The sequence below is a fragment of the Vulpes lagopus genome, chromosome 21, assembly GCF_018345385.1.
Source record: "Vulpes lagopus strain Blue_001 chromosome 21, ASM1834538v1, whole genome shotgun sequence".
NCBI classification, from domain to species: Eukaryota; Metazoa; Chordata; class Mammalia; order Carnivora; family Canidae; genus Vulpes; species Vulpes lagopus.
Genome location: NC_054844.1, coordinates 38,001,506 through 38,029,218, shown reverse-complemented (window position 1 = coordinate 38,029,218; position 27,713 = coordinate 38,001,506). Strand labels below are relative to the sequence as shown.

Genomic DNA, 27,713 nt, shown 5'->3' with positions numbered 1-27,713 from the left:
GCTGGTGTTTTTAGTCAATGGGAACCCTGAGTAAGATAAGATGGTTCTAGGCTTTCATGGTATGATTAAACAGTGAGACTTACCATCCTGAATACAGCAACATTGGACATGTCAGGGTTCAGAAAGCAATTCGTATTGCCTGGTGAGTTTGCTGAACTGTGGAGTCAGTTCTCCATTGGAGAATATTTTTTCCCCAAAGAAAGACAAATGAGTACTAAAATAAACAGAGGGTTGTGAACACATTTGTTACACAGGCCTTCTCTGAAACAAAAATTTTGCCTAGCATCAGAAAATAGTTTTACTGTAAACAGTGTCCCTTAAAATGGTAGGCTAATGCCTTTAATAAACAGAATTAAAATTACAGTGCTATTTATTATAACCTAATTCCTTTTCCATATACACTGAGGGTTGTGTTAAAATTGAAGTCCCTTAAAAAAATTCCCACCAAGATCCCCACTCATGGTTAAATGCTACCAAGTTATCCCCAACTTCACTGACCATAAAGTGACTTTAACTGTGAACGACACGTTTTTCATTTGTACCCCCCTTCCTCAATACTTTTTCCCCTTTATGGCAAGCCTGACATCCATAAATCTGGAGGCAGTTTAGAGTCAACCTACCTGAAAGATTTTTTTTTTTTTTTTTTTTTTTTTTACAGACTTCAAAGTGAAGATCAACAGGTAGTCCTGCATAGAGGGCAGATTCGACAAATGCAACCTTGACTAATGAAGACACTTCATCACGAAAACAACAACCAACCAAACAACAACGAAAACCCCAACTCACACCAAGATCTTCTCTGTTTCAGGGACCCAGAAAAGAGGGAGCAGGGGCTGGCGGCTCCCAGGCTTCACTCTGGCAGGACAGCTGGACAAGTCAGCCCACCTGGGAGGATGCTTTTGTTTACATCTCAGGTTGCCGCCTGACGATTGGTGGCTGGGCTGGAAGGGAGGGTCCGCAGGAAACGCGACACTGGGGATGCTGCCCCCTATCACATGATGGAAATTTCCACTCTTTGGAAAGGCGAAAAGAAAAGAAAGGAGGGTCTCTCAATCCACCCTTTTCCGATACTTCCCTTGGGTCCCAATCGGCAGAGGTGGAAAAAGACGCAGGTGAGTGAAACTTTTCTGCTTTCTGCCAGGCTTAGAGACCTGTCAGTGTGCAAACTTGTGGCTGGATCCCAGCTCGGATTGGTGTTTGTGCGTGTGTGTGTGCGTGAGCGCATAGGGACACGCACACGTGTGCAGTCCGGCCTCTCAACCGTCTGGGGCTTAGGTTAGGTATTGAGGCTCTTTGTCACTTGTTTGTTGATTGACCCCAATTCTTATGATTTTCCAAAGGATCGCGCTTTGGATGGGTTACTGCAGGCTGATGACCGGATTGGCTAGAGATGAAGTCAACCGGGGCAGAGTTAGGGGGACCGATGGGGAAGGCTCACGTGTGACTTTGCAAGAGAGGTGGCAGGGTAGCCACCGACCCAAGAGGTTGGCCAGGTAGCCCAATCCCAGGAGGCGGGAGGGGGGGTCTGGGGTTTGCTCCCCTCCACCCCCCACCGCAGGCCCCAAGCCCCGGGTTCCCTCCAGCTGGATTTCCAGTTGGGTGTCCCTGGACCGCGGTCCGCAGCCGTGGCCCCGCCACCAGCCTAACTCGGGTCGGCTTGGGGATCAGTGCTGGCAAGTGCTACCCAAGTTGCGGGCCCGTGTCCTCAGGGCGGGGACATTGGGTGCTGGACCTAAAATAGACCCGCTGTCCCTGACAGCTGGGCTGCCTGGGCCGGGCCAGCCGGTCCCTCGGGTGGGGGGCTGCGGCCCCGGGAGTCCCCAGAGAGGCTCCTTCGGGGGAGGAAGGAGGCGGGAGCTGTGCTGGGTCGGGGCCTGCAGGGGGGCGCGGGGACCGAGACCGCAGCGCCGGGACGGGGACGCCTGGGGCGCCGGACCCAGGGCAGGGCGAGCAGAGGCGCGGAGCGGGAGAGGCAAGTGGGGTCGAGCGCACCGGGTGGGGGGGGGAGGGGGACAGAGCGCGAGGCTCGGAGGGGAAAACGGGGAGAGGAGAATGAATGAAGGGGGAGGAGGGAGCCCGACGCCGGGAGCCCCGGGGGGGGGGGGGGAGCACGTGGAGCCCGAGAGCGGGGCGCACGGGGAGCAGCGCAGGGAGCGGGGTGCGCCCCAGCGAGAGGGGAGGCGCACTCGGGTAGGGGGAGAGGATGGACTAAACTGGGGAGGCTCGGCCCCCGGTGCGCCCGGGGGTACCTGCCGGGCAGGGGGCAGGAGCTGGGACCTGGGGCGGCTTGGAGAGGCCCCGGACACCCCGAGCCACGCTTCCAAGCACGGTGTTCAGATACCCGGGCCTGGTGTCACCGCAGGATGGGGTGGCTTTTGACGTCCTTCTCTTAGGGCAAAAGTGCATCTCCGCCCGTCTCGGGGGCGTCAGGGCAGCGGCGGCCCTGCAGGTGCTGCAGGTGCGCGCTTACCTGTCCGCCCGGCGCTGCCCCGCGCCCCTGCACGACCCGCTTTCTTTGTTAAGCACTTGGAGCGCTGGGACCTCGGCTCCTCCGGGGAGGAGGGAGCCCCGACGGCCTGTGCCCCAATTTCCTGGCTTCTTCTAGTCCTTTATTAGACTTAGTTGCTATGAGTGAATTGCCTCATGTTGTAAAAAGCACTTGCTACACCTGGATCACGATTTCCAGGGCTCTCTAGTCTGGGTTTGTTGGGTTATTGCCTTTTTAGGGACACTGACTTCTGGGAGTGGTAGGGTGGGAGGAATTAGCCCCACTGCATACCAGTCCCCCAAGAGGCACAGAGATGGGTGGACTCTCTCACATGGGCGCAAGACGTGTGTGCGCACACACACCTGTGTAATAGAGCTTCTGAAAGGCTCAGAGAATCTATAGAAAAATCTATGATCTGGGTAGAAGCTTATAAGGACAGAGAAACTGAGGAGAATATATATGAACTTTCCAAATTATTGAATACCACGTGTTCGGAGACAGAAAGCTTTTAGTGGGCTGATTCTATCACAAAACATTAAAAAGCAGGGAGATGGGTGGAAGGGGACAGATAGTTTTCAAGCCTGCGGGGGTAGATGAGCTCTTCCGTCAGAGTATGTAGTGCTGGGTGCTCCGAGGAGGCTAGTCCGCACTCGATTAATGGTAACAATCACACATATATATCAATTATCACATTTCTTTTATGTTAAATCCTCATAACAACCTCATGGGACAGATTCTATTATTATACTCATTTTACAGAGCAGGACAGAGACATAGACAGTATGAGGAACACAGACGGTCTTTGGAAGCCCTACGTGGTCATTAGTTATTCTTAAATCTAAATGGACAATTCTCTTTCACTTTGTATTTCATCAGAGGCAGAACTGGACAGGTGACTTTTAGGGAGCCAAAGCTGACCGTTTGGCCTGTGACAGACTAATCCTATGCTAAGAAAGCCAACACATGGTCATTTAGCTATAGACTGAATCCCCACGGCCCCAGAACTAGATTTTTCCAATAAGTGACATTTGGGAAATGCATAGTATGCCTATGGCTACCCATCGTTTTATCGAATCCCCAGGCCAAGCATAATAAATAGATCAGATGCAGACTTCTCGGTTAAATGTTTTTCTTCTTTCATGTCATTGCCCTTTTTTGTTTCCTCAGTGTTTTTCAACAGTCTTTTCCTTTCTCTTCCTCCTTCTCCTTTGTACTGACTTACTGATAATTTCCAACTATTTTTTTAAAAAAAATTTAAGCCTCTTTTTTTCTTTTTTAATTTTAACATACCTGAAACAATGATTTAAAAAAAAAAAAGCCCACAAAGGTTTAATGGGGTTTATGGCCACTTAGGTATTTTTAGATGTATCAAAATAATATGGTCTTTTAAAATGTACTCCATATATCACCTGAAGTCATCTTGCATGCCCCTGCTGCCCTGGTGACATCTTGTAGGAAGGGTATGGGGTGGGAGTAGGGGAGAGACAAAGAAAGGAGAGAACTTTCGGGATCCCTGGGTGGCGCAGTGGTTTGGCGCCTGCCTTTGGCCCAGGGCGCGATCCTGGAGACCCGGGATCGAATCCCACATCGGGCTCCCAGTGCATGGAGCCTGCTTCTCCCTCTGCCTGTGTCTCTGCCTCTCTCTGTGACTTTCATTAAAAAAAAAAAAAAGAAAGAAAGAAAGGAGAGAACTTTCTACGAGCCAGACTTTACGCTAAGCCCTTTACAAATGTGAAATCTATTTAATGTTCACACACTCCTCCTTGTTATAGGTGTTTGTTATCTCCATTTTACAGAGGAGGAAATTGAAGCACGTAGAAACTAAGGAAAGAGACAAGGGTCACCCAGCTAGTAAATGACAGCGCTGGCATCAGAGCTTTAAGCCCCTTCTATGCCAGAGCTCCTGCTTCCAATAGAGCTGGCAGAATGAAAGTTAACTAGGAAAACAAAAACTTAAGGAGGAAAGAGGCTTACGGAGATGTTACACAACACGGTAGGATGTGCCCAATGGGAGGAATGGAACTGCCAAATGTCTTCCCTGTGACTGCTCATCTTCCTCTGGTCTTCCTTCTATTTTTGTAATGACCTAATTCCATTCGTTCATTCCCCAAACAATCACTGAGTATCATTATCTTCCAGGAACCCTGTTAGGGAGTGTCTTTTATCCCTGTTTCCTTAATACCTACCGCAGTCCTGGGCAAATACTAGGTGCCCAAGAAACATTTGTTGAATAAATGAATCAGTCTAGAGGAGGAAAGAATAAGCAAGCAGATGGTTGTACTAACAGCATGTTGAGGGCCAGGAAAAATTCAGATTTGAGCCCCTGAAGCTGGCTTGGGAAGGGGTCAGAGAACATTTCGAAACTTGGTAATGAAGCAGAAATAAAGGTCAGCCAGGCAAAGAAGTGAACAAACTGGGAGAAAATTCAACAGAGACCTGGAGAAAGGAGGAAGGAGAAAGTGGGAGCCACCCTGGGAATTTAGGAGTTCAGTAGTGGGAAGTGGAACTCCCACGAGAGGAGGTTGGGAGGGAGGTGTGGTCTGGGAGGTCCTCGCCAGCCTCTCCGTGAGGCTCCCAAAGCTCTGGCCCACCCTTGAATTTCAGAAGTGACCTGTGCTAAGGAGGAACACAATGACTGAATACAGAAATTAGCACCTTTTATTATTTCATCATTCTATTATGCACTCCTCTATTAGAGAACTTTAGTGTTTCAGACTCTAACACGTTAGGGTTTTAAACTCTGCACTCAAATGGAAAGAGTAGACTTGGCTGTCCTCTGTTTGGGAAAATCAAATTATTTTTCTAATTCTCAAGGGGGATATTCTATTTTAACAAAGATACAATTGACACAATCACAAAAAAATATTCCCAAACAAATGCTTTTCTGTGTTTTTCTGGTTAGGGAGGTGTAGCTGGGGAGAATTTCTCTCCTTATTTTAGTTTTTAGTGGCTTTGTTTATTTTAGTGTGTTACAGAAGAGTCTGGAAGGAAAAAAGCATTAAAAAAAAATGAAGTGAGATAGGGCATGGAGTGACAGTAATGATGTCAACCTCTTAGCTCCAAAGTAGATGTTTATGCCAGTTAAGATTCTGGCTTTTGATAACAGACTTGGAAAATGCAATTCCCAGAGTCTCTTGGTTTTGTTTTTTTGGTTTTTTTTTTTTTAGAGATCTTTTATACCAGTTTTCCATCCCAGGCTCACAGGTCTGCATGCCTCTTCACTATTTCCACACTTGTAAAATACTCTCGTAGTTAAACTGCTATTTGGAAGGGAATCCGAACGGTAAATGAAATCCACAAATAATCCAAAACCTAATTTCAGTTAATACACTAAATCCTCCACTTTTTAGCATTATATCCTTGGGCAAGTTTTTTAATCTTTTTTGAGCTTCACTGTCTTCAGCTATAAAATTGAGATCATACTGGCTCCTGTCTCATGGGATTATTATGAGGATTAAATGAGTTAACACATGTGAAATGCTCAGACTAATGCCTGATTCATAGCGAGCACTCAATGTGGGACAGTCATGACTGTTAATGTCATCACTCGGACACCCAAAGCATTATTTGAAACGTTAACAAATGTCTATAATAGAGGTTCTTTGGTGTTTTCCTCTGTCAAAACAAAAATGAAGGAAACAGAAGAGAGGAAATGAAAAAAGAGATAAATAATACTCACAAAGGACAGTCCAGCCCAGAATAACGTCATTCCCTGTATAAGAAGATTGAAATGTTCCCTTCCTGTTGGCTATTTGCCCCTATTTCTTTTGATAAATCTAGTGTGTATCCATCATTAAAATGCACAGCATCTCCAGTTCCCTTGCTTTCTCTCCTTTTTCCCTCTTTGGTCACTCCCGTCTCCATGGTGCCACACACAGTGCCTGGTGCAAACAGATTTACTCACACATGTTTGCTGAGTGAGAAGGGAGGAAGGAGGACCTATTGTGTTTTTTTATAATAGTGTTTATTCTTCAGTTAAGCGTGTTTTCACTGCAATATTAAAGGCTTTGGCAAAGTGAATTTATGCACTACCAGCAGTCAATACAGATATTTTTCAATTAAATTGTTTTATCCAGTGTGCATTATTGCACACAATTAAGCATGCGGGCTGGGGAATCAGGGTGTGTGGATACGAATCCCTGTGCCACACAGTTGGGCTTCCTGGATTCCGATCTTGGCTCTCTCACTGGGTGGGACTTCCAGGCCTCCGATTTGGGTCTCCCGCTTTCTACCCGAGTGATCCAGATAGAGCTAGTTACTTAACCTGAGGGCTTCATTCTCTTCAGCTATAAAATGAGGCACACATTTCCTACTTCATAAGCACTTTTTTGAGGATAAAATGGAATATATATGGCTCATGGAGAGCATTAGGGGTTAATGGCCACTTAGGTATTTTTGGCGTGATACCAATGGAACATAATAAACTCTCAAAAAAGTTCCTATTCCTATTGCTTTTATTGTGCATCCTTATTTATATTTTTCACAAAGGAGTTAAGGCCCTGATTTGGCTTTTCCATTTTTTTTTCTTTCCTTCCTTCTCCGCCTTCCTTTCCCTTCCTTCCTTCTCTTCCCTTCCCTTCCTTCCTTCCTTCCTTCCTTCCTTCCTTCCTTCCTTCCTTCCTTCCTTCCTTCCCTTCCCTTCCCTTCCCTTCCTCCTTTCCTTCCTCCCTTCCCTCCTTCCTTCCTTCCCTCCCTTCCTTCCTTCCCTTCCTTCCTTCTGTCCCTCCTTTTCCTCCTTCCCTCCTTCCTTTCCTTCCTCTCCTTCCTTTCCTCCCTTCCCTTCTTCCCCTTCCCTTCCTTCCTTTCCCTTCCCTTCCTTCCTTCCCTCCTTCCTTTCCCCTTCCTTTCCTCCTTCCTTCCCTTCCTTCTTCCCTTCCTTTCCTCCTTTCTTCCCTTCCTTCCCTCCTTTCTTTCCTTCCTTCCCTCCCTTCCTTCCTTCTGTCCCTCCTTTTCTCCTTCCTTCCTTCCTTCCTTCCTTCCTTCCCTCCTTTCTTTCCTTCCTTCCCTCCCTTCCTTCCTTCTGTCCCTCCTTTTCTCCTTCCTTCCTTCCTTCCTTCCTTCCTTCCTTCCTTCCTTCCTTCTTTCCTTCCTCCCTTCCTTCCTTCCCTCCTTTCTTTCCTTCCTTCCCTCCTTTCTTTCCTTCCTTCCCTCCTTTCTTTCCTTCCTTCCCTCCTTTCCTTCCTTCCTTCCTTCCTTCCTTCCTTCCTTCCTTCCCTTCCTTCCTTCCCTCCTTCCCATCCTTCCTTCCCTTCCTTCCTTCCCTCCTCCCCATCCTTCCTTCCCTTTCTCTCCTTCCTTCCTCCCCTTCCTTCCTTCTCTATCCATCGAAAGTCCTATTGATCCTACCTGACGCTTCAGGGTCACTTTTCCTCCCCACCCACCCGGGTGTTTGTCCTGTCATTTTGCCTTGCGTCATCCGCGCCTTTTACACCGCATACTCCTCAGGACAAGGACTTTGCTCTTTGTTTTGGCATAATTCTATAACCCCGGGTACACTCCTGGCGCTATAAAAATGTTAAAGAAGAAAAAGAAAAAAGGGGGGGGGGGGAGGCAATCCCCCAGGAGGCCAGCCCGGCGGGCGGCGGGTGCTGTCCAGCAGCATCTCCATCTCCCGCCGCGCCTGGCGGCTCGGGGCCCGCGACCTGCTCTGCGGCCGCGCGCGGGGACCTGCGGGGACCTGCGGGGACCCCCGGGGACAGCCCGCGCGCTCCGAGGCTGGCGGCTTCTGCTGGGACTTCGCCAGAGGAACCAGTGAGTGAGTGAGACGTGGCAAGGACCTGGAGGAGGAGGAGGGGTGAGGCAGGGCAGCCGCGGGGCTCTAAGAAGGGTTTCCTGCGTGCGCCTGTGGCCCCCGGGCCGTGGCCTCGGGCTCTGGATCGTCCCCAAAGGGCAGGCGCGTGGGCAGGCGTGCGGGATGCGCCCGAGGCCCTCTGCACCAGCCGATCTGGACCTACTAACCCGAGAGCATTTGTGTTTCCAGCCCGGCTCCGGCTTTGGGACCGTCTGCAAAGCCATCAGATGGGTCGCAGCCCTGCAGACCTGGAGCGATTTTATCAGGCCCGAGAACACATCATCCCTGTGTTATTCCTTTTTTGGGTTCTTGAGGCAATGGTTTAGAAACAGCACACTTAAAAAATATATATGTATATATATATATAAATATATATATAAAACGCTTTGTTGGCATGTGACACGGTGCTGATTTTAATTATACTTGCAGTACAGAGGAGTCCGTGATCTGTGGTGGACTTACATATATTTAAAGGGTTTTTTTGTTTTGTTTTGTTTTTTGGTGGGGAGCGTCAGGTAGGATCAATAGGACTTTCAATGGATAGTTTTTGTTTTTATTTTGAAGTGATTGTACAGTCACCAGAAGTTGTAAAGGTGGCACAGAGAGGCCCCCCCCCCCTCCTCTGTCTTTCACCCAGTTTCCTCCAGTGGTTACATTGGGCATGATTTTCATAGAAGATCAAAACTCAGATGTTGATGATGTTGGTACAATATGTGTGTACAAAACGTATGTATCGTTTCCATGTCATTCGATCACACGCGTGGGTTTGTGCAGCCACCAGCACCACCAAGGTACAGAGTTTGCATCACTTGGAAGATCCCCCTGCTGGGATTCCTTTACAGCCACACTTGCCTCCTTCCCCCTTCCCCTGACAACAGATGTTTCCCGGCTCTATGTTTTAATTGTTTTTGCAAATGCTACGTAAGCAGAATCACACTGTGATCTCTTTGAGACTGGTTTTTGTCTCTTTTTGACTGGTTATGCTGAATGCATAACATTCTAGAGATCCATTCACGTTGCTGTATCCAAAGTTGGGTCCTTTTTATCACTGAATAGTATTCCAGTTGCTTCACCACATTTAGTGGTAGCGTTTTTCTTCTTCTTCTTCTTCTTCTTCTTCTTCTTCTTCTTCTTCTTCTTCTTCTTCTTCTTTCTTCTTCTTCTTCCTTTTCTTCCTTCTTCTTCTTCCTTTTCTTCCTTCTTCTTCTTCTTCTTCCTCTTCTTCTCAATTGATTTATTTGTCTAGAACTTCAGTTGGATACTGATGGTACTCAGTAAGAGTGTGAGAACAAAATTTGAATGTGTTTTCAACTTCAAAATGACCTTTGGGTGTGATAGGGCCAAAGGATATATAAGCTCCGTTTTAATTTAAAGCAGAGACCACCAGAGGAGTGCAGAGGAGAAAAGGAATGTGGCAGAGAAAAGGATGTATTTAGACAGTTAAGATCCAAAACCTGGCACTTTTTAAGATTTCCACACCAATAGGACAATCTATTCTGTGATTCTTATCTTTGGTTAGGGCAACTCAGATTTCTTGAAGCTGATTTTTAAAATGCTTCTGCAATAGGGAATCCCTTGCCAGTCTGTGCAGTCAACATAGCTGATAACTCAAGGACACGGCTGGAAATGACCATGAGTGACTCTAGTTTGAGGAGGGTCACCAGAGTCAAAATAACATCTTTAGCCCCAGGGCAACTGTGGAGGGTCCTGAGACTCTCCTTGGCCACTCACCCCACCCACTAGTGGGAGGAGCATCACCCAGAGTTCACTTAAGTCAGATTTTAAAAGGAGGCTGTGACTCTTCACCCGAACACCCACAAGCAACTTGAACCTGCACTCTCCAAAGGCTGTAACTAGCTAAGGGAAATGCAGCCCTTCTGAATAGTACCTAGAAGAATGAGGCTCGATCCCTGGCTTCAGCCAGTACCTATAGGAGAGTTCTCTCCCCCACTTTGTCCTCCCTGGAGGAGAGAACAAAATAGCCACTACTATCTGAAAGTATACTTTGTGTTTTTAGAATTTCACACCTTGGGCTTTCAAAGACATGCTATCAATTCACAAAATAACTATCAGTCTCCAGCCCTGCCTAGATCCAAGTCTAAGTGAAGACATTGGGCTAAGTCACCGTTTTCATGATTTCTGTTACCAGAAAAATATTCCTTATTCCAATCCCTTCCAGGGGATGGAGGGTAGGTAGCAGATGCTTGTTCAAAGCCTACACATATATAGAACTGCCATAAGTAAAATAATGTATAACTCCTTTCATGGGCAAATTGGCTTTCCTGAATCTTTCCAAATGGAACAACATCTTCGTACTGTGTAATTTATTTTATTTTGTGTAAATGGTGGGAGCCATGCCAACGTTGTGATATGAAGTGCAGACAGAGGCCACTATTCTCAACATTATAGGTTTTGTTTTTTTTTTAAGGGGTGATGGGGCGGGGGTGGTATTTGTCTCTCAAACTTTTTCTTTAAAAAGAAAAAAAATAGAGCTTTTCTGAAAGAAAAATAGAATAGAAATGCTTCATGTACTATATCAATGTAGGCAAAACCCAAAAGCTGTACAAGTATTTTCAAAAAATGTTGTAATACTATAGCAATGTCCACACTGAAAAATGACACCAAATATAATGCTTTACATTATTCTTTATACCAGAATTCCATAAAGTTCAAATTCCTTAACTTGGCAGTCAAGGTCAACCGCAGCTGGACTGTACACAAATATCCTACGTGAGCTAAAGTAGACAATAGTTGCTTTGGTATTACTGGGGCCAAACTTCTGATCCCATTTCTTTCTTTCTTTCTTTTTTAAATCAATTAATTAGCATATTGCGTATTATTAGTTTCAGAGGGAGAGTTCAGTAATTTATCAATTGCATATAACACCCAGTGCTCATGACATCACATGCCCTCCTTAATGTCCATCAGCCAGTTACCCTACCCTCAGCAGCCCCTCCAGCAACCCTCAGTTTGTTTCCTATGATTCAAAGTGTCTTATGGTTTGTCTCCCTCTCTGATTTCATCTTGTTTTATTTTTCCCTCCCTTCCCCTATACTCCTCTGTTTTGTTTCTTAAATTCCGTATATGAGTGAAATCAGGTGATAATTGGCTTTCTTTGATTGACTTATTTCACTTAGCATTATACCCTCCAGTTCCACCTATGTCACTGCAAATGGCAAAATTTTATTTTCTGGTGGCTGAGTAATATTCCATTGTGTATATATTTACCTGTTCTAGTGTACATGAAAATCTGGGCTCTTTTCCATAATTTTGGCTATTGTGGACATTGCTGCTCTAAGTATTGGGGTGCAGGTGCCCCTTCCATCTGATCCCATTTCTCTAGCCTGGAACCACCCTCTTCTCTCTGGAGTCATATCATTCTTCCTTCATGAAACCTGTTCCACTTGCCCCAGCTCCCATGCTGAGCTCTCTAGCTGTCTTGAAGACAGGGATCCTGTTATGAATAGTGTCCAATGAAGAGTAGGTACCCAGTGGTGATGGAATGTTGTTAGGAGCTGGGTTCTGCAGTTAGATGTGGGGCTGTGAGGCCTGGCCCACTCACTTGTTCACCAGCTTTGGTCTTTGGGTAAATTACTTAATCTTCTTGAGCATCAGCTGCATCACTTACAAAATGGGGATGATAATATTACCTATCCAAAAGGTGAGGGTATTACTGATATGATACATGTGATATGCTTAGCATAAGGCTGGCTGTAGTGAATATGATTATTACTAATGAGAACATTAAAAATGAGATTTCAGACTTTATAAAGTTAACAGGTCTGAATGGAGGATGTAGATTAGAAAACTTGGTTGTTAAGGCTTCTCTGTGTCTCTCAATCATAACTGCTGTCATAAGAAGGGACAGGGTCCCTCTATGCCTATCAACCAGGGAGCCAGTATCTAATCCATACCTACTAATATGGAACACAGACTGAAGCAGAGAGTCTTTTCTTTTTAGATCTAACAAAAATGTGTGTGGCTTGGTACAGATTTTATTTTTGGTAAGAAGTAATCAAATGATGAATAAACTTCTATGAAGCAGGGAACAAATACTAGATATTGGCTTCAAAGAGTAATTAAAATAGTCTCATGATGAGTCATCTATCCTTGAAGCTATTACAAATACAATCTGTAGCTTTAGAAAAGTGAAAAGTTCAATAAATTAACTGGTTGTTTGATCTGCATAAAACCAAATTAGTAGGTTTTCTGATATTCTCCTACAAATGGTTTCACTGAAGCATAGCTTCAATCCAATCAAGGGCATAACCATTAGTGCTCTCTTGTTTACAATGATGTCTAAACAAACTCTTTTTGCGTTCTGAATTACAGATCTAAAATGATGGGTTTAGACTATAGCATGCGATTACAAACAGAATAGTAATGCTTTAAATAAATAGCAAAGTAGGTTAGATTTGGGTTGAAAGAGGGGGGTCACGTATAGATTCTGATTTTATCTTGTTCCTAGGGCCATATCTTAAATAATTACTCTTTGTCAAGTGATTGGACTCTATGTGTATAAGTATTTCAAAATAAACAGTCCCCCAACCTCAAAGATATCCTCAAAAATTTGCTGAAGTACATATGTATGCATGGCTATTCATAAATTTCAGAGACCCAGAAAAGAAAATTTCTGCTCAAAAGTCTCATTTGTTTAGCTAAGGATATGGAAAAACTCTGTTACACAATTAGAGAGTCCAGTGTTCTGGTTAGGAAGAAATTATACCTGCCATGGCTTGTCAATTTTCAAAGAACTAGAATAAAGCAAGATCCATTTTAAAATCAGAATTTTATTCAACATGATTTAATGTTTTAGCATGCCTTAGGCTTACTAACTATCGTTAACTTCATGTATCAGGGTAAATCTAAAAAATGCTAGGCAATAGAAGTTTCTGGTTGGTTGAAAGAATCTATAGGTCTTTCTTCTGCTTTTAAACTTTGGGGAGGACTATCAAGAAAAATGTATGTTGAAGTTCTAAACGAGGGAATTTAAACTTTTTTAATATGGAAAATTTCTAATGTATTCCAAATTCTAGTGTAGTACAATGACACTCTGTCTTGCACAAAACTTCAACAATTATCAATACTTGTCTGTTATATTTCAACCCTTCCCATGCCTTTCCTCCCTGCTACCCTTACCACAACCATTACAAAATTATTTTGAAGCAAATCCAAGTCATCATATAATTTGATCTGTACATGAGCCATATGTATCTCAGAAAGATAAGTCTTCAAGAATAACCAAATTATCACACCTTAAATAAACCATTTTGTTAATATTATCAAATATCCCAGCAGTGTTCAAATATATCTGATGGTCTCTTTATTTTACCTCTAGTTTGTTTGAAACAGAATCCAAACAGAATCCAAATCATACATTCACTAGTTGATATGGATTCAAAGAGACTTTAATCTCTTTTTTCCTCTCTTGCAATTTATTGGATGGTGAAAACAAGCCATTTGTCCTCTGGAATTTCCCATATTCTGGACTTTGTTAAGTTCCAAGACTTTTAAAATGTCATTGCCAAGCATCGGTAGTCTGCCTTCTTAAAATCTAACCCTTATGAACTTGCTTCTCTTTCAAAGAAAAATTATACCTTGTCATTCCTTTGCTTGGTTCCTTGAGGAAATTCCAGGCTATATCTTTCTCAATTTTGTCCAAATATCTTTCCTTTTACTACCTATGATTTACCTAATGCTTCTTCTTGAGAACTTGGCCAATCTGGAATGCCCTTCAGTCAGCTTTCAAAATGTGTACCGTCCTCCCCCAAGTGCTTACTCAGCTTTCTCTAATTTATCTCAAGACATCACCAGTAAACACTAGGTTGTTTTGATTTTAAAAATTGTGCCACAAGACTACTTTTTAAAAAGTACTTTTTGATTACTGACATACACAAATATATTCTCTAGGAAATTATACACTTGGGATTTGCTTTAACATAATGGGGGAGGGAGAGTGGTGGTTTGGATGTAATAAGATTGGCCATGGTTGATAACTGTTCAAGCTAGATAATGCATCTGTGAGGTTTCACTTTATTATTCTATCTGCATTTGTATAAATTTGAAATTTTCCATAATAAGAAATAGAAATGAGAGGTGTCTGGGTGGCTCAGTTGGTTAAGCTCAGGTCATGATCCCAGAGTCTGCTTCTCCCTCTCATTCTGTGTGCGCACTTGTTCTATCTCTTTCTCTCTCTCAAATAAATACATAAAATCTTTTTTTTAAATACATAAAATCTTAAAAAAAAGAAATAGAAATTATATACGTTATATTGCCTAAGCTAAATAATGAAACATTTCACTTAGGAGCCTATGTTGTTAATACCTTTGCTACATCATCAGAAAATCATGCCTAAGGAACAATCTACTTGCTTTCCCATTCCATAAGTCTGGCTTGCCTAAAAACAAGACTTTTAAAGTAAAATAAAATCATCATGTAAGTAATATTTAAATAAAAGGGGGACATGGCTTGGAATGACTGAAAATAGGAATCACAGTTGTGTGATTTGTCTAAGTTGCCTTTCTTAAGACTCTATTGTGGCAGAGCTCTTGGACATGCCCTTGTAGTCTAACTAACTGCTGACAAAAGACTCCCAGGGGAGGAGTGATTCAAACTATTTGATTATCCCATAAGAAAAAGATTCTAGAATAGATTAGGAAGGTCACACTTACTAGCTCTCCCTGCTACTCTACCAGAAGAACAACATGCAGGTCCTGTTTTCCAAGGTGAAACAGACCTTTTTAGAAACTTATCAGCATTTAACTTTAGTCTGATTGCTCTTTGCTTTGTTCCACTGTTGAAAAGATAAGAAAATTTAACACCTTATGGCTTACATTAGCCATACATACTAGGAAATGCTTTTTAAAGAACGTACAGCCTTTATTAATAATTTTCTATTGTTTCATTAGCATCATATTTAAATAATACAGTTAAAACTGTGATCAGCCATGCAACTGCAAAACGCATCACACATATGGACCTGACTCATCGCATCTTCTCTAAAGTCAGGTGAATTTAGCACCATACAGTACATACAAGTTTCCAGTCAGCCCAGTTGAAGATAATTAAGGGGAAAAGAGTAAGAACTGAGGCTGAAAATGGAAAAGGAAAGAAAAATAGATGCACAGTAAGAAGAAATGCTTTTGTGTGAAGCCTTGGAACACATCAGTGGAACATAGGGCTCAGGGAAAGGCCTATTGGGTTCTTGCTTTGACAGGAGGGACCTGCAAACGGTGCACAGAAGGGCTGGCAGCTTGTACCTTATGATGTAGTTTTCATGTCCCAGATTAGAAATACCTGCTTTGAGAGACAGATGAATAGGCTTGAGAAATATCTACTCATCTAGGCCTAGTAGGTTAATGAAGGCTTCCAGAAGTTTCTCCATCTTAAGCATCTATGTTAATCCTGTATCACACTGGGAGATAACAAGCAGGAGACAATGCCTCTAATCCATAAGATGAAAAAGGCACCAGACCTTATTGGAATAAGGTCATACACTAGAAATGTGCTCTGGTAGATGTATATTTCTGTACAACAAAGCAGTATGAGCTTGCAATTGTTGGAACTCTGGGAGAGGCTCTGAAGACATTTTAGTGAGCAAAAGGTGAGAAATCTAAATTTAATTGTCTTTGTTAATACCAATTTAAAATATGTAATAACATCATTGGTAATATTTTTTACTTTCATGATTGCAAAAATTTTGTACAGATTCACACAGTCTTGGCCCCAACCCCATAAACTATATATTCTCCATAAGCTATTAAGTTACCCAACCTGGAATTCTCCTGTCATAGACTTTAAGAATTTGATCCTCTTGTCTGGTGAGAAGTTATTCTATACTCAGATCCCCCAATGCCTCTGAGCTGTTACTTCCTACATAGTCATTTTTTTTAAATTTTAATCAGAATTGAAATAAAAAGCCAATTGGTGCCCCTTTGTAATTCTTTCAGTAATTATATATATTATATATATTTATATATTATATATTTTTATGTATTTATATATATTTATTATTATATTATATATTATTATATATATTTCTGAGTTTATTGATTTGTAAACATTTTAAATTTTGCAAAAAATGTTGAAAAACTATTCAAAAGCCCAAGTGAGTACATTTTTTATTATTCTTTTATGCTCCACCAAAATTAATTGAGAAAAATAAATTTAGGGTAGTACACTTTTGAATAGGAAAAGTGAAAAAATAGTCAGGCGTGATGGGATTTGGGTCGCCAAATACACTAATTGAGGCCAAAGAAGCCCCAGTCATCTGCCCATCTGACATACAAAGTATAAATAATATTCTCACAATAAGAAAAGAAGAAATGTTTTACATTTGCTCCTTGGAAATTAGTATAGAGTGTCTGGGTTCTTTTTGTATTCTTTTTAACAAGTAAGCTTCAAACATACATAGAAAATATCAGACAAAATAAAACTAAGGCATATTTACATATCATGTTTTTAGTAAAATGATAGTCATTCACCCCAATTCTTACATTGCTATGGTTATGTCTTCTTTGCCAAAGTCACTATTATGTACATCTAACATATTTTTGAATGTTCCTTTAATAAAAAAAAGTTCTCCTTATCTTAGAAACACATATATGCTTTGTGTTGCAGTGGTTGCCATGGCAAGTCTGTATATTTTATTAAATACCAGACCAGAGTAAACAGATATTGCAGCAGACAGAGGTAGTGCTGGAGGCATCAAGACTTTGTCAGCATTTCTGATATAAATATATATTTTTCAGGGTTTCCTACCTGAAATGTTAACTCTATAACAAGTTAACACAAGACAATGAATGCTAATGCCCAAGTGGCTGAATGTTTCAAGGGGCCCTAAAACAGGAAATAAAAGGAAAACCATTTCTTCTGGAGATCTGTGACTATTATAAATAACAGAAGTTTGAGACCATTCCTGAAGTGTTTATCAGTAGGCCTAAGAATTAAACTTGCCATTTGGTTTTTAGCCAAGAATACTGACTAAAATTTTTGAATTGTGGTTTGGTTGATATAGGAGATCATTCTTCTTCTAAATCAAAAATAGTCTACTGCTCAAGAGTAGGTTCTCATAAAAACTGTAAGTACATAGGCTATTTTATGTGGCTCACGGATTTAAAAATATACAACCAACAACAACAATAAATAATATTTATCTAGCTCTTATTATATCCCAGGTCCTGTTCTAAGCCCTTTACGTGTTATTATCGGACTTGCAGAAAAGTAAATAAAGAATACACATACCTTCTTTAATAAGTTATCGTTCTGTGCAAAAATAAGGAAGGTAGGGACCAAAAAATAAAAAGAGGTCTTAATTTACTCATCTACTTAAGATGTAAAATGAGGGCCATCTCCATAGGATTCGCAGAGCAGTAGAGAGTGAGATAACCACTCTAACCACTAAGAAGTCTTGAACAATTATTTTTGGCCCAGATCTGGCCAATACAGGCATACTTTCTTATGTATCAGTTGTGCCAATTATTCTCAAATGATTTCAGTGACCACAGCATAGAATAACTAATTGTGATTAGGTGAGTTAATGAGATGCTTTAAAAGAAAATCATATCTTAAACATTTTAGGCGAAAATCCAGGTGCCACAAAACCTCATCTATCTCTGCATACTAAAAGTGAATCTATTTATACACCTGAATATTCTCTTGGGTATATCTAAACATCTGTGATAATGTCTATTATAAAAATTGAATGCTTTCATTTGCTGAAATTCCAGGAAAACAAATCAACAGAGCTCCCAGTTTTTCACTCCAGCTGGAATGATTTAGTTTATTGAAGTCATCATAAGGAGAGTTCTCTAAGACATCTGAAAATGTGTTTCATCTTTTGGCCACATATTTCTCAATCCTTATATTAGTGTAATGAAAATAAGCTGTATTGGATATTTAAGAAATATTTAAATAATGTTTCTTGTAATCCATGTTTTGGACCAGAACATACTGAGTAAAATCCTAGAGAGTCTTCCAACAACTCACTGCCGCCTCATTTTCTCTCCTCTTTCATATTGTAGTTCTTGCTGCTATTGTTTCTTTTCTTAATCTGGCTTTGATTGTTGCAATGGGGCACAGAAGTGATAAAAAAAAAAAAAAAACACTGTTTACTTAACAAATGCCACAGGAAAACCAGTCTATACATTGGACAGAGACTAATTCAGCGGACTAGCTATTGTTATCCTACCACCAAATAGCAAGACTGATTTTTTTTTAAAACTAAATTTACCTAAAACAATTTAAAGTGGGTTGTTGAGACCACGAATCTTAGTAGTTTGGGCTGGTACCTAAAGACTAAAGGCATCTATATTTACGTAATAAATATACTTTGGTATTATTCTGTTTTGGAAGACAACGGGGACTTGTTCACATCAGTATATTCACACTCGTGTGAGAAGAGCTCAATATGTCAGCAACTGGAAGACCAACTATTTAAGAGGGAAAGAAGTGGAAAGAAAATAAATACCAGAGCACACATCACCAGCTGCCATCAGCGGCACACTCATTCACATTTATACCCATTCCACCTAATGGGTTAAAAAAAAAAACTGGCTTGTTTCCCAAACAGTGTAAGAATATTTTATAAGAATGTTAAAGATTTTAATCAAGGTTATTTTTAATTTCTGTAAAGAGTTCTGTTTGAAAATATTTGCATGTATGTTTCCTCACGTCTAAATCACAAAGAATGAATTGAACTGGAATTAATAAAGGATTTGACAGCGCAGTCTTGTAGACTTCAATTCAAATTCCAAGTGGTTGCATCCAGGTTAACCTTCCAGTTAGTGAGAAGTAGCATCTACACATGCTTGTAACACTTTTGTGTATATAAAAGATGGAAGTTATGGGTTCCTGTTGGAACCAAGAAGCTACCTCAGAGAGCCAGTCATCCATTCGTGTTGCACTCTTATCCATGCACTAATTGATGATGGTGAAAAGGGTCTTGCAACTGAATTAAGGGACAATGATTAAACCAAAACTAGGACTGGCCAAGTTGGGAATTAGTACTAAAATGTCCAGCAATCTCAAACCCTAGAGTGGAAGCAAAATGTAGGCCACTTACTTTGGCATTTGAAAAATGTGTTCTTGGTATATCTTTGGGTCTTCATGTGTTGTCAGTCTCACCAAAAGGAAAAATAACCCAAAGCAAAGCCAAACCAGCCCCCTTCCCACCAAAATCTGCAAGTATATTTACATGTTTAAACACTGGCTCTGGGGACAGGTTCAGGGATAAATATGTACCGTGGTACTTTTCAGCTTCACAAGTTGGTTAATGTTAAACAAACACATATTGCAAATCGTGTCTTCTTACGAGGTTGTTTTCTGAGATTCCATGGGTCAGGGTCAAAACCTCCCGTTTTCTAGCTTTTCTACAGTGCTAAATCAATAGTTTGACAAATGGAATAACGGTCTAATTAAACAGTGACAATACCCTTCCAAAGCAACGGTGCTGAAACTATTTCATCATCGGTTTTGCTGTCATATCGCCCTTATAAAACAACAGCAAAAACAAACCAAAACCAAAAAAAAAAAAAAAGGATCCAAACGCATATGCCTTTTCTGTTTATAATGATTAAATATCCATGATCACAGTTACACCTCACAGTAACCTGGCATAATGGTTTTTGTTAGACCAGTTTTATTTTTTTTTAAAGATTTATTTATTTTATTCATGAGAGACAGAGAGAGAGAGAGAGAGAGAGAGAGAGAATGGGAGAGACAGGCAGAGAGAAGCAGGCTCCCTATGGGAAGCCCATGTAGGACTTGATCTTGGGACCCCAGGATCACGCTCTAAGCCAAAGACAAATGCTCAACTTCTGAGCCACTCAGGCATCCTTGTTAGACCAGTTTTAAAGAAAAAATGGAGTTCCAGAATATTTACATGACTTCCCTTATTCAACAAAACTATATTAAGTAGGTACCATGCTAGGTTTTAAAGTTAAGAGACAATTATTTAAATACACGAATACTTACATAATGTTTACTATGTGCCACTCTTCTAAGGCCTTATAAATACTGAACTCGTAATTCCTCACAACAGCAGCGTGAGGTGGGTACTATTATTACCTCCTCTCTACAGTTGAGGAACCTGAAGGCACAGAAATAGCAAACAGCTTGCCCCAAGTCAGACAGCTAACAAAGGACAGGAATTGGATTTAAGTAGGCAGTCAAGCCCCACAATCTATATTAGCTGACCCTGTGCTATGCAGAATAAGGCACAGCATCTGCTCCCAAGGACTTCAAAGTCTAACAGTGTAGACAAATGGGCCAGTACAGCTCATAGGAAGCAGAGAGCACAGAGGAGGGAGGATTAAGTCTAACCTGTCTAAAGGCTCTCAGCTGGCAGGGAGCAGAATGGGAGTCAAACGTGAATCTGTGAACTTGGACTCCAGAGTCAACGTGTTCTCCATGACACAGGGCAGGCCCATATTTGATAAGAGTTTGGAATGACAGTGAGAAAACAATGCACTTATAGGAAACGGCGTGTGAGCCAAAGGATAAAGGCTGGGCTTCTTTGGGGACAGAAAAAGCACTGTGGTTCCTAACAGATATAAATGTAGACAAGGAACAGGTGAGCAGATCTCCCTCTTATCTTCGTCACAGGGAATGCATACCTGCGGAATACATTGAACACGTAATTTAATATATATGCAGTTACCAGCAGAACTCTTCTGTATGGCAAATTAACTGGAAAGCTTCACAGTCATTCTAAGGCTTGTGGTCAGTCAGAAGGAAACAGAGTCAGATGTTCTGCTCACAAGTAGGAGGAAAGCCCAGAGACATGGAGACAGTGATGAGCATCATTCAGGGCATATAATAGATATTCAGGGATTGCCGCCCCATTGAATGACTGCCTCATTGACTTACTGAAAACAGGAGCCAGACAAAAAAGACTAGAGACAATGCATTCTCTGTTGCTCAGTTTTTAACTTGGCTGAAAATTTTGATGGGGGGAATGAGTTCAACTGAAACATTTAGAATCAGGATTTTATGTCAATATATCAATTTTAGGTCCAGGTCTCTCCTGGGCAACCATTTTGATATTTCTTTGACCACTATATAAGTCCAACTACCAACTACTTATATTTCTAAGTTTTGTAGTCCAAGCAGAGGCAAAAGGAGCTACACGGGAAGCAATAAATAACTGTTTGGCCAGTTTGAACTACAGTTGTGTTTGTAAGTGTGTTCCATGGCACATAGTAGGTCCCCAGTAAGTGAATGGGTGAATTTCATTTGGTCCTCCCAGTGGTCCTTGTTATTTTTTTAATAATAAATTTATTTTTCATTGGTATTCAATTTACCAACATACAGGATAACACCCAGTGCTCATCCCGTCAAGTGCCCCCCTTAGTGCCCGTCACCCATTCACCCCCACCCCCCGCCCTTCTCCCCTTCCACCACCCCTAGTTCGTTTCCCAGAGTTAGGAGTCTTTATGTTCTGTCTCCCTTTCTGATATTTCCCACACATTTCTTCTCCCTTCCTTTATATTCCCTTTCACTATTATTTATATTCCCCAAATGAAGGAGAACATACAATGTTTGTCCTTCTCCGATTGACTTACTTCACTCAACATAATACCCTCCAGTTCCATCCACGTTGAAGCAAATGGTGGGTATTTATCGTTTCTAATGGCTGAGTAATATTCAGGATTTTATACTTTTTATAAATGAAAAAATGAAGACCCAGAGAGTTTACTTGTTGATAGTGCCCATAGCTAGTGAGTGAAGGAGTTAGAACTTGAACCCAAATCTTCTGAATGGTACCCCAGTCAGGTGTTAGCATGACAAAGGAACAAGAACTTGTTCAGCCATCAGATCCTTTGGGTGTCAGAAGACTTCTGGTGTAGATTGAAAGAGATGAAGGGGGACAGTTACAAGACAAAAAAAAAGGGAAGGCCTCCTTTGAAAAAACTAAAGTCTTATGCAAGATTCAAAGGAAATGCCATCAGCCTTTTAAACTCAAGAGCATAAGCAAAATTATTTGAGTTACTGTGGTTGTCTTACACACATGTCAATATCAGATCCCCCCAAATTAAAAAGTATCAGTCCTCAAGTTTTCACTTATCACGTTATGCTAGACACTATAGAAAAGGAAGTTGACTATAGATGCTTACAAATTAAAGTATTAATATTACTGGATAAATTACTCATAATTTACTGAAGCATTGATCTTTACTTGGGTGTATTTTAAAATAATTAAGCTTAAATATATTGAACTTTAGATTCTAACTTTAAAGATAATCTTCAAATACGTAGGAAAGAATAGAAAGAGCAAAGATTTCTATACCTGAAAATTCAATTCCTGTAAAAGTTGTAATTAGCTCCTTTCTCATGTATTTTACACTATTTGAAGCAAAATATCTCATAAGCCTAAACTTTTCTGTTCTTAGCCAAATTATGCTACTACAATCCTTATGGTCCAATCACAAAGCAGAGGCCCCAACCCACCTGAACACTCTCTCCAAGAATGTAATGCAGGCAAGAATTGCTCCGGGCCACTCTGGTGGTTTTGGGTTTTTTTTCCTGTTTGCAGTAAATCTTTATTATCACAATTTCTAACACATTTTCCTGAGATATCTCAAATTTTGATACTGCTTGACTGCTGTTTTTTATGAGCTCATTTGCAACAGAACAACTTTAAAAGACATGGTCCCAAAACCCTGTAATCCCCTCCGAACTCCCTACCCCCTCTCTTCCCCCCTTCCCATCACCTGCCTCAAAATCCAGGAATTTGGGCAGCCTGGGAGCTGCCTCTTGCCTCCTTTGTCTTTGCTCCTGCTGTTCCCCTGCTGGTGGCCTCCTCCTCATCCCTCTGCTCCTGGCCAGCTCCTGTTTATTCTTTTAGTTTGAGCTCAGCTGTCACCTCCAGGAAGTCTTGTCCATCCCTTTCAGAGTTGGGAGCCACACTTTTCCTACCCCTCACTTCCTACTCACCCACTACCTTATGGTGTCATGACTTATATAAACAATGGATTCCTTTGGGAGACCAGGGCTTTTGAGAGTGGGTCTTCTTTTCTTACTGTCTCTATTGCCTTAGCCCCTACCACAAAGTACATAGGTGTTCAATATTATTTATCGAGTGAATAAATGAAGATGACTTCTTATGTTGTAATAGAAATTGAGTATCTCATAGCATTACGAAAAAATATTGATGTCCGTTTTTTTCAACATTTTGAGATCTATTAGTGTATGTACCTCCTGCTGGTGGGGGAGAAAAATAATCCTTCCTTTCAGAACAAACTGGACATGTATAATTTTGTCTGGACTCTAAATAACTCATAAGTGCACTTTCAGAATCAAAGATTTTTTTTTAAGAGAGTTGATTGTTGCTGGTCGAGCACCCAAAATATTCTCACTAAAAATAGACATTTAGCTAGTGGCTAATATCCAGGATTGATTAACATTTGTTGCAGAACCGAGGAGAGAACTATTTGGTTTTGTTGCTTTTGTTTTTAATAAACGTTTACGGTTTCTCTCAGAGGGAAAGTAATCCATAATTTTTAAAGGTTAGTTGCAAATATTGATGGGAGGGGAAAAAAAGATTACCCACATTTTAATAATCAGGAAATAACCACTTATTCATTATTTTGGTAGATGTACTTTCAGGCACTTTTTTCTTTGGATACATATGTTTATGTTATATATTCATAATTTTAAAAACATAGGAATCATATTACTATTAGATTTTATATCTTGCTTTTAAAACTTATAATTTTCCCTGTGCCCTTATTATGCCTTGAATATTCTCTGAACAAATGATTGGTAATTATTGCTTTACATTTTTGCAAAGGAACTTAATGCTTCCTTCTGAGCAGAAGGAACTAGTGCAGGATCCATCAAATGAAATAATTATTATAATGTTTCTTGTTGTAACCTCATATATAAGTTCCAATGAGAGGTTTTGGATGCACATATCGAATTAGCGTCCTTAACAGAGATTTTCATTAATTCAACATTTACACAGTACCTATTAAAACCCAGCCATAGGCTAAAATTAACCAAGGTAAACAAGCAAAAGAGATTGTTTACAACTAATCTACATTGCCTGTCTGGACATGCTTGAATATATCCCCAAATCTCCTAAACCATCTGACCAAATGTCTCCAATCTGCTGCTAAGTAAGGTCAAGACATTTACTTTAACTGAGTCAATTTTGCTATATTTATTTTTAAAGATTATTTATTTATTTATTTATTTATTTATTTATTTATTTATGAGAGACACACAGAGAGGCAGAGAAATAGGCAGGGGGAGAAGCAGGCACCTCGTGGGGAGCCTGATACTGGACTTGATCCCAGGACCCCGGGATCACGACCTGAGCCAAAGGCAGACACCCAGCCACTGAGTCACCCAGGTGCCCAATTTTCCTATATTAAAAGAAAGATTGATGCTACCAACTTTACACTCAGCCCTCCAGGATTTATAAATTCTCACTCAAGTGACCCATAAAGTACAAAAAGCTCAAGTTGTCTTGTTGCACTGGGCACTGCTAACCCCTGTATTCATCAAAGGATGAATACATCAGCGTACAAGTGCCTTGTGAAGAGCTCTGAGGGCCACTGCCCTTCGGTGGAGTTGCTCACAATTGCTTACAGGAGAGATGAGCATTTCTGACAGAAACCTGTCCCTCTCTTTTTCTGCTCAGACCTGACTCAGGAAATCCTCTGCATTCCCTAAGAGCAGTCCATTAAGAACTGTCCCTGAGTCACAGCTCGAGATACGTTGGGGAGTCCAAATTCAAGCAAGAGGGCACCTGGTTTACAATCTCCAATCGCTGATGAAATCACAAAATCAAAATATGTAGAATTTTGATCCTGGTAGAGCAAATTCTGGTAGAGAATTTGCTTTTATAGGAAAGGGATTGATAGAATATGAAAGAAAGCAATGGAAGTTAATGTGCCGTGCCCCCCAAAGAATATAATTTTTAAGCCATCCATTGCTATTCATTAGACAGGCAATCAGCTCACACTACCATTGTGTTAATACTGCATTCTGTACAAAGGACTGGAATTAGCAAGGTGATTTCGCTGGAAGTGTCCTTCCCAGGGCTGTTTCCTCAAGTAGGCATCGTAAAGAGTTGGGATCTTTCTTTAAAGGAAACTTTTAAAAGCTCTAATTTAACGTTTAGAATTTCAATTTATTATTTAAGTTGTAATCAGGCATAAATAAGCCTCACAGACCTTGTCATTCTTCTTTACCCAGATAGATCTGCATAGGCAGAAACTTGGCATGAACTTTTGATATGTTTTTCTCTGCATCATATCAATGTGGAATCAAGACATAAAATTGAGTTGCTTCAAAGGCAAATGGCAGAGAAAAAATATCAAGACATGAGCTGTCTCCTTACTAAAATTGTGGGGTTTTTTTTCTTTTTTTCTTTTCTTTCTTTTTTTTTTTTTTGTCAGCTGAGGCTCAAAGGAATTTTCTATTTAGGTCTGTAGCAAAGCCAGTAAATTTGTCAACCTGAACCAAACTTGTTTGCTAATTTTGCAACATAGTATTTGACTATTCAAACATTTCCAAAATGCTCCATTGTATAACTGTAAAGGTGCTTTTGGCTGGGTTGACGAGAGGGGCATGCCATCAACTAAGCAATTTCCTCACAATGCATGGGTCATTGCATTTTTCTTGGCCAGGGAGGTTTTTAGAGCAGGAAAGCAAGGCCTCCCCCCAGGGACACAGGCTGGGAAGCCCTTTGGGGCCTCATATTTGGGAATGTCCTGAATTTAGACTTTTTAAAAGTATCCTCACACTAGGCTAGTGAAAGTCATTTGTATTATATGTGTTTTTAGGTGTTAATTTTAAGTAGACATGTTGACAATGTACTACAATTTAGTAACCCTGTTTTGGATTTAAGTACATTTTCTAATATATTTGGAGCCTCAAAAAAAAAGGAAGCGGCCTAAGATTCCACAGATATCTGAGAGGCTGTGCTGAAGGAGAATTAGAAAAACATTAATCTTTACTTTGGTGTCTACAATTAACTTGGCAGTGCCTCTTGGGGTAATACTCAATTTTACCTTTTTTATTCCATGTTTTTTATTCTGTAAGCTGAGGTTAGTAATTATATAACTGTGAAAAGAAGTACCTATAGCAACCCTTAAGTTTTCATCACCCTGCAAATGATACAGAGACTACAATGGCACAAGTATGTAAGTACTCAACTCACCTTCAGAATAACATGAAATTCAGTTATTTGAATAATTTGGGAAGATTTCTGTACCATTTCCATATGAAATTTTCTTTTTCTGCATGTATCCATTTTAAAAGAGTTAAAGTGAAGAATTTGGAATGCCAAAGCATGATATCAAAAAAAGATCAAATTCTCTTCAACACTGTAAGCCTGAAAATCAAAATCCAAAGTGCAAATCCTATGTCAAAAAGAAGTAATCAAGATCTTGTTTCTGACTGCAGTGGTGCTAAGTATCTTCCATTTTGGGGAATGACTTGGTAGATCAAGTCTACCAAGTCTGATTTACCTACAATACAATAAGAAAATAGTTGGATCAACGTAAGTATCCATATTTGGAAGCGCTAGCATTGACTGTAGAATGACAGACATATCGTCTTGGAACTTAATCTACTTCCTTAGATTTTGCGTTTATGAGGCAAAAGGCTGAAAATGATTAAAAAAAAGTAACTCTTCTTGGGGTGCCTGGGTGGCTCAGTCAGTTAAGCGTCCTACTTTTGTTTTCAGCTGTTGTTGTGATCTCAGGGTTGTGAGACTGAGCCCTATGTTGGGCTCCATGCCGGGCAGGGAGTCTGCTTGAGATTCTCTCTCCCCCCCTCCATCTGCCCCTGCCACAAACAATGTGTGCGTGCTCTCTCTCTCTCAAATAAATAAATAAATCTTTTTTTTTTTTAAGTAACTTTCTTGGAAAATAAGTCATCACAAAAAGAATGTAATATAGAAAAGTTAAAGAAACAGAGAAGAAAAGAGATAGAGGACCTAAAGAGAAGTTGAAGTAGGAGCAAAGAAAAAGAAGTGAATGCAGATACAGACACAATATGAAAGTACTAAACATTAGGTAATTTGGTTTCTTAGTCATTACTGTTCCTACCCATCTTCTTCCAATTTGGCTGTATCTAGATCCTATTTCCAAGTACTATTTTGTCCCATAACTAATGTTAGAAATTTTGGTGCAGTCCCGATGAGAACAAGAGGTTATCTTTCCCAGTGTCATTGCAAAATGCCATGATGGTCTGGCTAAGGCATTTTTTTTTTTTTAATTGTTGACTCATTTTGACTTGATCCAGCTGGAACTTTGTCTTTGAGGACATCATTAAAGGTAGAAATTTTAAACAAGATGATCAATGATTTTAAAGATGAGCAAGAAAAATTTTAATTCAGTGCACAGATGTGATCTGAATTTATTTTGAGCCAACAATTATGTACTTTCAAAAGATAACATTTTGGGATATACACTCTTATGA

The 27,713-nt window shown here is 40.7% G+C and overlaps 1 protein-coding gene across 3 annotated transcripts in view; it reads left to right on the top strand.

The window, feature by feature from the left end:
• The first annotated feature begins 1,858 nt into the window (after positions 1–1,858).
• The window catches only part of SLC38A4 (solute carrier family 38 member 4), a 68,303-nt gene continuing 42,448 nt past the window's right edge, over positions 1,859–27,713 (top strand). Inside the window, exon 1 of one of the 3 annotated variants that reach the window (XM_041735712.1) lies at positions 1,859–1,972. The gene's annotated coding sequence lies outside the window, so the exon portion shown is untranslated. Of the gene's footprint in view, positions 1,973–8,038; positions 8,244–27,713 lie in introns of those variants that run through there. The other 2 variants (XM_041735710.1, XM_041735711.1) reach the window with 2 other exon arrangements.